This window comes from Danio rerio, chromosome 6, assembly GCF_052040795.2.
Source record: "Danio rerio strain M-AB ecotype USA chromosome 6, GRCz13ab, whole genome shotgun sequence".
NCBI classification, from domain to species: domain Eukaryota; kingdom Metazoa; phylum Chordata; class Actinopteri; order Cypriniformes; family Danionidae; genus Danio; species Danio rerio.
In genome coordinates this window covers 32,998,787-33,007,500 of record NC_141026.1, presented here as the reverse complement: position 1 = coordinate 33,007,500, position 8,714 = coordinate 32,998,787, and the positions used below count along the sequence as shown (strand labels likewise).

The 8,714-nt window shown below is 34.2% G+C and overlaps 2 protein-coding genes across 2 annotated transcripts in view; both read left to right on the top strand.

Moving 5' to 3' along the window:
* The window catches only part of lepr (leptin receptor), an 847,758-nt gene that overhangs the window by 521,777 nt on the left and 317,267 nt on the right, over positions 1-8,714 (top strand). The gene's annotated exons all lie outside the window — the stretch shown is intronic.
* Positions 1-8,714, top strand: part of sgip1a (SH3GL interacting endocytic adaptor 1a) — a 129,137-nt gene that overhangs the window by 79,407 nt on the left and 41,016 nt on the right. The gene's annotated exons all lie outside the window — the stretch shown is intronic.

Here is an 8,714-nt window from a genome sequence, read left to right as displayed (position 1 = left end):
ATTTCGGACCTCAATATGCGAAGACCTTCAAATTGTGCCTTTTCAGCTTTGTTAAAAGTTTTATACTTAAAAAAAGGTAAACATCTACGGCATCAAAAAGTAACTTACTCCTATACAGACCTATCTATTTACAGTATTTAAGGCAAGTACATTATAAGTATCTGAAGTTAAATGGCCTTAAAATGAAAAGTACTCCCATGCTTTCCTTTTTTAGTAATACAATTACAGTAGTTACTCTGTAAATACACCCAACACTGCTCTGTCTGAAAATATTTAGGATGACAAATACAGAAAAAAATGCATGCAGAAATTTTTGCTCTCCATGCATGAAGTAGAGAGACAGTTTACACACACTTTGCTTTTCTCTCTGTAAGAAGAGGAAATGGCTTGTTGATGCAGATTTATGTAATTATGATACAGCTATTTGTAAGGAGGCTTATGAAATCGAGGAAGTGCTTCAGGTTGTTTATTAACCTTGTCAACTCAATTTTATAGTCACATGATGACAAAAGCCACAATCCAGTCTTGGCTTACAGAACAAATGGCTGTGCTTGTGTATGTCTGTGGTTAATATGAGGCTATCACACTGTGGAGGTTGATTCTGGAGAGAGCAATGAGCAATTCTGATAGAGCTGCTATTCATTTTACAGTCCAAAAAACGCCTACTTGCCATTTCACAAAAAAACGGTTTTGAGTTGTGGAAAGCTATATAGCTTCAGCCAGTTAGTTACATTGTTTTTAATGAGCATTTAATACAATTTTAGGGTGAAAGTCTTGGTTTTTGGGCACTGCATACAGCATTCAGGAGATGAATATGTCTTTGTGGGCAGAAGCTGTCAGTCATTCTTCGCTGAAGAGAGAAACAAAGAGAGAAACATGATATTTCTCACAACCGGGGTCTTATGCAGTTAAAGTCAGAATTATTAGCCCCTTTGAATTATTAGCCCCCCTGTTTATTTTTTCAACACATTTCTAAACATAATAGTTTTAATAACTCATTTCTAATAACTGATTTATTTTATATTTGCTATGATGACAGTAAATAATATTTGACTAGATGTTTTTCAAGGCACTTCTATACAGCTTAAAGTGACATTTAAAGGCTTAACTAGGTTAATTAGGTTAACTAGGCAAGTTAGGGTAATTGGACAAGTTATTGTATAACAATGGTTTGTGCTGTAGATTATCGGAAAAAAAATATTAGCTTAAAGGGCCTAATAATTTTGACCTTAAAATTGTTTTTTGAAAATAAAAAACTTATTTTATTGTAGCCGAAATAAAACAAATGAGAATTTTTCCAAAAAAATATATATATATTATCAGACATACTGTGAAAGTTTCCTTGCTCTTTTAAACATAATTTGGGAAATATTTAAAAAAAGAAAAAAAATCAAAGGGGGGCCAATAATTCTGACTTTAAATGTATATAAGCAATTCAAGTACAAAACATGAAAACTGTCTTAAAAAATACATAAGTAAATAAAAATATTAACAGTGACATAATGCTGTAATACTTCTCATTGCATTTATGTCATAATACCTCAGCTATAAATTATTTTCGAATAATGCTTATATCTTCGCTTTAGCCTATGTAACCTGGTGAGCGATAAAACAATGCAGTACCCTAGCACACCCTCGAGTTGTCTGTAATAGTGTTGTCTCACTACTGAAATTTTAAAAACGTCCATTTCCTGCTAAAATTTAAGCGCAGCTTATCGCGTTCTTAAACACCACTGACTAGCCATAGTATTTACCAGTGCTAAACAGAAATAGCAGTGATTGGCCGTATAGGTCATCAGTTCACCACTCTTCATTGATTAAAAACTCACGTTCAAGAACACTGGAGCATTTTAAAGCTGCGAAGATTAGTCGATTCATCAGTGGATCGCTCGTCTGTGTTTGCACTTGGTAAATATTGTGAGGTGCGTTCTGTGATCTGATGACCTTTACGGCCAATCACAGTCATTTCTGTTGAGCATGTGAACACAATGGCAAATTAGCGCTGTTTAAGAACGCCATCAACTGTGCCTTAAATGTTAACGGGAAATGGTTGTTTATTTTACATTTCAGTACTGAAGTTCAGTATCGTGACAAGTTTAATATGAAAGAATCAGTTCGTTGATTTGAGTTTGATAAATGGCATCTAAAACGTATGTTTAAAAAAGAAAACATTAGCTAACTAGTGCTATCTTCCTTAACTTAGCTGAAAACGAGGTCCGATATTCCTTTTTATTTTCACAACATATTCAGAATGGACCTTCAGGTCACTCAGAAGGCGGTAAAATTCTGTCACTTTCTCTTCGCTGATAAGATATACAGCCAGGTACACAACGTTCCTATGTGACTCCAAGCGATACTTCTGGGTTTCTTCCCACCACAACCTTGATTTCGCTTTTGAAAATGGCTGCAGCATGAAATCAATCTATTGTCCATGCTGTAGACCTACACAGACCTGTTTTTGCAGCAGATCGCCAACCAGAGCGACAGGCAGCTACAAAGTCGCTGCTAGTGTGAATGAGGCATTAGGGTTAGTTTTATGTAGTTATTTGTAATTTAATGTTACTATTATAGTACGTGCATGGAACAAGGATGTGTAACAAGGATACTGTAAAATAAAGTGTTACAGAATATCATACGAATTGCTAAATATTTAGCTTTTGCTGATCCTCAGGTTTAGTAAAATAATTTGATATCTATGAGAATGAAAATAAGAAAAAAAACAGTTGTTTTAAACCTGTATGAGTTTCTTCAGTTTCTTCATATTCAGAAGATATTTTGAGAAATGATGCCATAGACAGATGATTGTAGCTGTTGAGTTTCGTAGTAGGAAAAATACTATGAATGGGTACTGGTCAACTGGTTGTTTACCAACTTTATTCAAAATATCTTCGATTGTGTGCAATATAAAATAGAAACTCACTGGAACAAATTGAGGGTGAATGAATATAATTGTAATTTTTAAGTAAACTAATTCTTTAAAAAAAAAAAAAAGTTCAGCAACATTATCTTACAAAACGGAAGTATTGATTTTAAAAACTTTTTAGTTTGTGAAGTCATCTAAAAGTTTATCTAACAGAGGTCAGTCAGATGAGATATGGCAGAGATGAGTCTTATCTGTCTCCCTGAGAGTGTTGTGGAGTCAGCGTTATCTGAAGTCAGAGTTGTTCGGAGTTTCAGGTGGAGTCTCTGTTCTCTCTCAATAATTCAGTTTGGAAACTGGGCACAATGACTCTACTGCATGAAGCGACAGGCCTACCGATAGAGCGCAGCCATTCAGACTGAAGCGTATCGCATGAAGAACTAGCATGCTAAATAATTCACACACACACTCTTCTGTCAGTGTGCTCTCAAATCCATTTTTGGGGTCTTGTCAGTCAATCTTACAAAGAACTAAAACTCAGGACCACCTGCTGGGGTATTTCATGTTTTGCTTTGTCCCTGAAATTAATTGGCACTCAGATCGCTCTTTAGCTGCTGTGAAGTAATTATCTTTTCTGGGGTTTTCATTAGCTCATATTCCCAAAGTTAAGTCTGATTCTGCACATCTGTGAATTGCTTTCTAAGTGTGCTCGGTGAATGCTAATCCACATTCAAGCTTTAAGACAGGTTTTTTTTTTCATGCTGTGGAATGTGGATCATTTATTTATAATATTCATAGTCAAATTTTAGATAGTATTTTCTGAGTGGACAGTTATTTATTTGGTGTTTTTTATTTAATGGATTATAACAGTTCGGGTCTGACATTCTCATGCTGTCACTTTTATAGGGATGTCCCCGAATTGTGATTTTATTAGTTGACTGATAGTTGAGTAAGATGTTTGGTGGAGTGGTTCTGGATTTTTAATTTTGCATTATATTTTTTGAGCCACTGTGTACAGAAGAATATACAAAAGATATAGAAGTTTTTTTTTTACTTAAAATTAACAAATAACTGCAGAAAGGTCTCGCTTCAAACAGGATTAACACTTCATATGCTAATCACATTTAAAAAGCTAAAAATTGCATGTTTAGAGTGCAATGTCCTCTCTGGCGGAATGTCCTTCACTGACCTCATGTCAAGAACAACAGGTTTTTTTAAAGTTAGGGTGCTGCCGCAGCGTTAGATGAGATCAGATATCGAAAGTGGATCTAGAGAGAGGAATATATGAGCAATATCAAACTCGTAGCAGTGCGATGTGGCTGTATCGGCACTAGTGGGAGGTGTGCGTTGGCACAACAACGCAGGCCGAGTACCTTAGTATCCCACTACTGACCATATACAGCCATATCGCACTGCTACAAGTGTGATATTACGTTCATACAACAGTTCGACGACATAGTCGTACATGTATAAAAAATCAAACACGAGAGTGTCTAAAAATCCTTTTGCAAGAGGAACTACTTCGATCCACCATTCTTTCACATCTGCTACTAACATCAAAACATCAGAAACCCTTACTCATTCACCAACGTCACTTTAGAGCTTGAATGATTCTCTAGCGTAATGTCTGAAGTAATGGCAAAACAAGTGATTTTGCTCACATTTTAAGATTATAAGGCTAAACGGCATGAAATGCCTTCAGTCTACCGAAATTTCCCAGTATTTCTCGGTTGCAATTGGGAGATCACGTACTATGGTATAAATACAGCACTACAACACACAAAAAAAGAGAGAATGAGTCATTTACCTGTTTAATAAGGATTTGATCAGCTGTAGCTGGAAATTACCCCCTTTTTCTCTTACGCCTGTTTCACACCGCAAGCGTCAGCAGCGCGTGAGCAGAGCGTGCGCAGCGCGTATGTCGAGCAGTAGCAGCACCCAGGCGTTTGACTTTCACACCAGCTGCGTCTGCAGCGCGCAGCTCTTCGGCAGCTGCTGCAGAGATCAACCTATCTCTGTCTATTCTACCTAGTTACCCATGTCTCTCTGTATACAAATGCACTTTTTAAACTTTTCATCTGCACCAAAGCCCCTCCTATGCTGTTTCTTTAACCTGCAAATCTTTATTTTACGAATTTTATTGATCAAATAGTACTGTATGCTTCTCAAGCTAACTTATATGAGAAGTGTCTACAGTCAGAAGACAATCGCCTGTGATATCATGTCATTTGTTTTTTGATTATCAGGTTGCTGTAGACCTAGTTATAATCATATTTATACAATATAGTTATATATTGCAGAATAACAGCTCGTTAATTTATGCTCGTGCAGATGATGAAACGGACAAAAGTAACCAATGCATGCCATTCTTTTACTTATTTTCATGTTGTCAGATTCACAGTGCAAACAGCTCCGGTAGGAAAAACTCGAGTGAACATAAAACAAAGCCGAATAAAACTTTCTTTCTCTGCTCAGCTGCACAGAACACAGTGAGCTCACATAATCCAGCATGCGTGTCGAACTACACTACCCACAATACACTTCGCTATGGACTACAAATCCCGTAAATATTCTATTTCCCCTCTCCTTAAACACTAGCGTGCAACTTAAGCAAAACTGATACTAAAATTGTTTTACATTTGGTTTTGTAGTTGGGGCCTAAATAAATGTTTGTTGCCGTTTTTAATCGTTTTAAGTTCATTTGAATGACTATATATAAACCATTTGACATTATTAACGCATGGATTGGGTAAAATTGCTACTTTTTACTGTCATTCAATGTGTTTTGGTCATTATCAATGCACTGTCACTTTAATTGAGCGTGAGCAGCGCGTCAAAAATAGACCCAGCGCCGAAACTATCGCTGCACTGCTGCTTCGGCGACGCTCACGCCTCGCTCTGACGCGCTGCTGCTGCGTGCGGTATGAAAGCTCTAATCTGTTAACATGGATGCCGAAAACACACGCTCTGCTCACGTGCCGCTGACGCTTGCGGTGTGAAACAGGCGTTAGTGTTTATTATGCGGCCTCTCTTGCCATCTTGTGGATAAACATTTCTCACTTGCTCTAAGACAGGCAAATGGCCACCGACTCGCTGTCTTTCAGAAATTATAAATATTTTTAAAAAGGCTCTATCCTTATAAATAAACTGCATAATTGCAATCTAAACAACTACATTATCGTCTAAAAAAGCCTTAAAAGTAGGCCTACATTATATTATCCAACAGCAGCAATATTTGTCAAACTGTAGAGTCCTCTACTTGTCGCTGTATATGTCGTTTCACATAAGAGTGAAAGGTTAAGAGGCTGGACAATTGCGGTTGTTTGCAGAATATTGCTCGGCTATCACCCAATCAGATTTAAGAACCAGATAGAACTGTTGTAGAAAGTTTTTTTTTAAATAGTCATAACATTGCTATTTGCATATTAACAGCATCATTAAGAAAACAAAAATGTTTGTTTTCTAGCTTGACACAAACAGAAATTTGTGCTAGCAATAGGTTTGGCTAGCCACTAAAGTAAATAGATTAGCTCTGATCTGCTCATATACTGAATGAACAGCGTGTTGTAAATTTTACAGTGATAATGTAATATACAGCATTTTTTACAGTGTATACTAGCATGATCCTTATTTCATAATTTACCTCTGTGAATATTTGACTGAGATATTAGCGGATCAGTTTCCTCCTATATAAGAATCAAATATTCAACTTTTTGGGGTCACCCCTATATAAATTGCATATTATACATTTTTTTTGTTTAAAACAGTAAATAAGATGGAATATTACATTCATATTTACATTCATATATTTTAATATTATTTATAATATATACTTTTTTAGTATTCCTTCTTGAACACAGTTATTACTGTTTATCTAATATACCGTATACATCTTTTTAAACAAATATAAAATTTTTGTCACTTTTCATAGATTTAAAGTTTTAATTACCGAATAAAGTATTTGTTTCTTAAAGTGGAAAATCTAATTTGCTTTTTAATTAGCATTTAGAATTTATTTTCAAAAATTTTTTATTATATTTATTATAATATAAATTATATTATAAAATATATATATATATATATATATATATATATATATATATATATATATATATATATATATATATATATATATATATATATATATATATATATATATTATATTTAATCTCAAATGAAAACCTGAAAAATTTATATTATATATAATGTGAAATCATCCAACATAACAGCTTTGATTTTCTTCACATTTTAACAAAAAATGGCACACTTTTAGCACTTAAAATTATCTCATTGACTCAAATCCACTTTGTCAAGTATATTGGAACGCCTGGCATTCCTTACTTATGAATTAAACATCAGTCACATGCCCATCCTGTGCCATGGCAACCTCTGCGTATTTGTGTAACCATGGTAATGGATTAACCATGAATACTCATCAGAAGAAAGTGTGAGCAAAGGTTGAACAACAGAAACGCTACAATGGAGATAGCTCTCTCTCTCTCTCTCTCTCTCTCTCTCTCTCTCCCTCTCTCTCTCCCTCTCTCTCATTGTTTCAGGGGGATAGTGATAATTCATACACTTGATGTACTTGATCATGTAGTCTGAACAGAAAATATTACATGTAGTCAGCCATCCAGAACACAGCCAGAGATAAATGTAACGGTGAAGTTACAGGCGAGTGAAAACTGACACAAAGGCCCTTGGTTCTTAATATAGCACACCTCGACCAGGTGCTGGCTTCCAGCTGCTATCCATGTTTTATTGATAAGGTTTGCTTCTTTATTAAGCCTCTTGTCTGAAAGTTCTCCTTTGTTGTCGACAATAAAGTATATTCTTCTGATATTCATAACCTCCAGACTGTGTTTAATTGAGTAAGAGAAAAACCAAGAAAACCACTACATTGTCTATAGGCAGTCAACCAGCAAGAGTTAATAAAGCTACATTGTGTTCTCAAGGCCTGACTGTAAGGCAAATTGTAGACATGTAGAAAGATTGATCCAAACTAAACAAATTATGTAATTTGATTTTAGAAGAAAGTTTTAAAATGTTAATAGTGGAAAGCAGATTTTAAAGTTTGTTTAAAGGTTGTATCCATTATCAGCAGAATTTAGGTGCCATTAAGTATATTATTGTGTGTAATTGCTGTGCACCTGTATTATACGGTTAAGAAATCTTACTTTGTTTCATTTTATTTTATTTTTAATTGAATTGAATTTTATTTTATTTTTAAAAATGTCTTTATTTTTTTTTTTAATTCTGATATTTTTATTTTATCTTTTTTTTATTTTAAATGTATTTTTATTTATTTTTATTTTATTTTATTCATTTATTTATTTATTTATTTTATGCAGCAAGGACCAAATAAACTGGTCAAATCTGAGAGTCAAGGCATTAAACAATTAGACGTTATATATATTTTTAATTCTTACATTTAATATTTCTGTAATAAACACTGTTTTTTAGATTTTAATCAGAAAAATACTGCTGAAAATCAAAATATTACTGCTGCTTGCTGTATTACTGACCAATTAAATGCAGCGTAAGTTATAATTAAAGACTTTTATAAACATTGTTAAATAAACTTTTTAGTGTTTGTTTTTATTTATTTATTTTATGTTGACTCCATGGAAACAAATCAAAAATCATACGAGCCACACGAGCACTTACTCTAATGAATGATATTCTCAGTGACCCAAAAATGGAAAATTCTGTCATAATTTTCATTCTTCCTTCTATTGAATTTAAAAGAAGATATTTTGAAGAAAGCAAGAAACCCATAACCATTGACTTCCATAGTATTTGTTTTTCCTGCTATGAAAGTCAGTCTTCAGCTTTCAGAATTATCTCTTTAAGC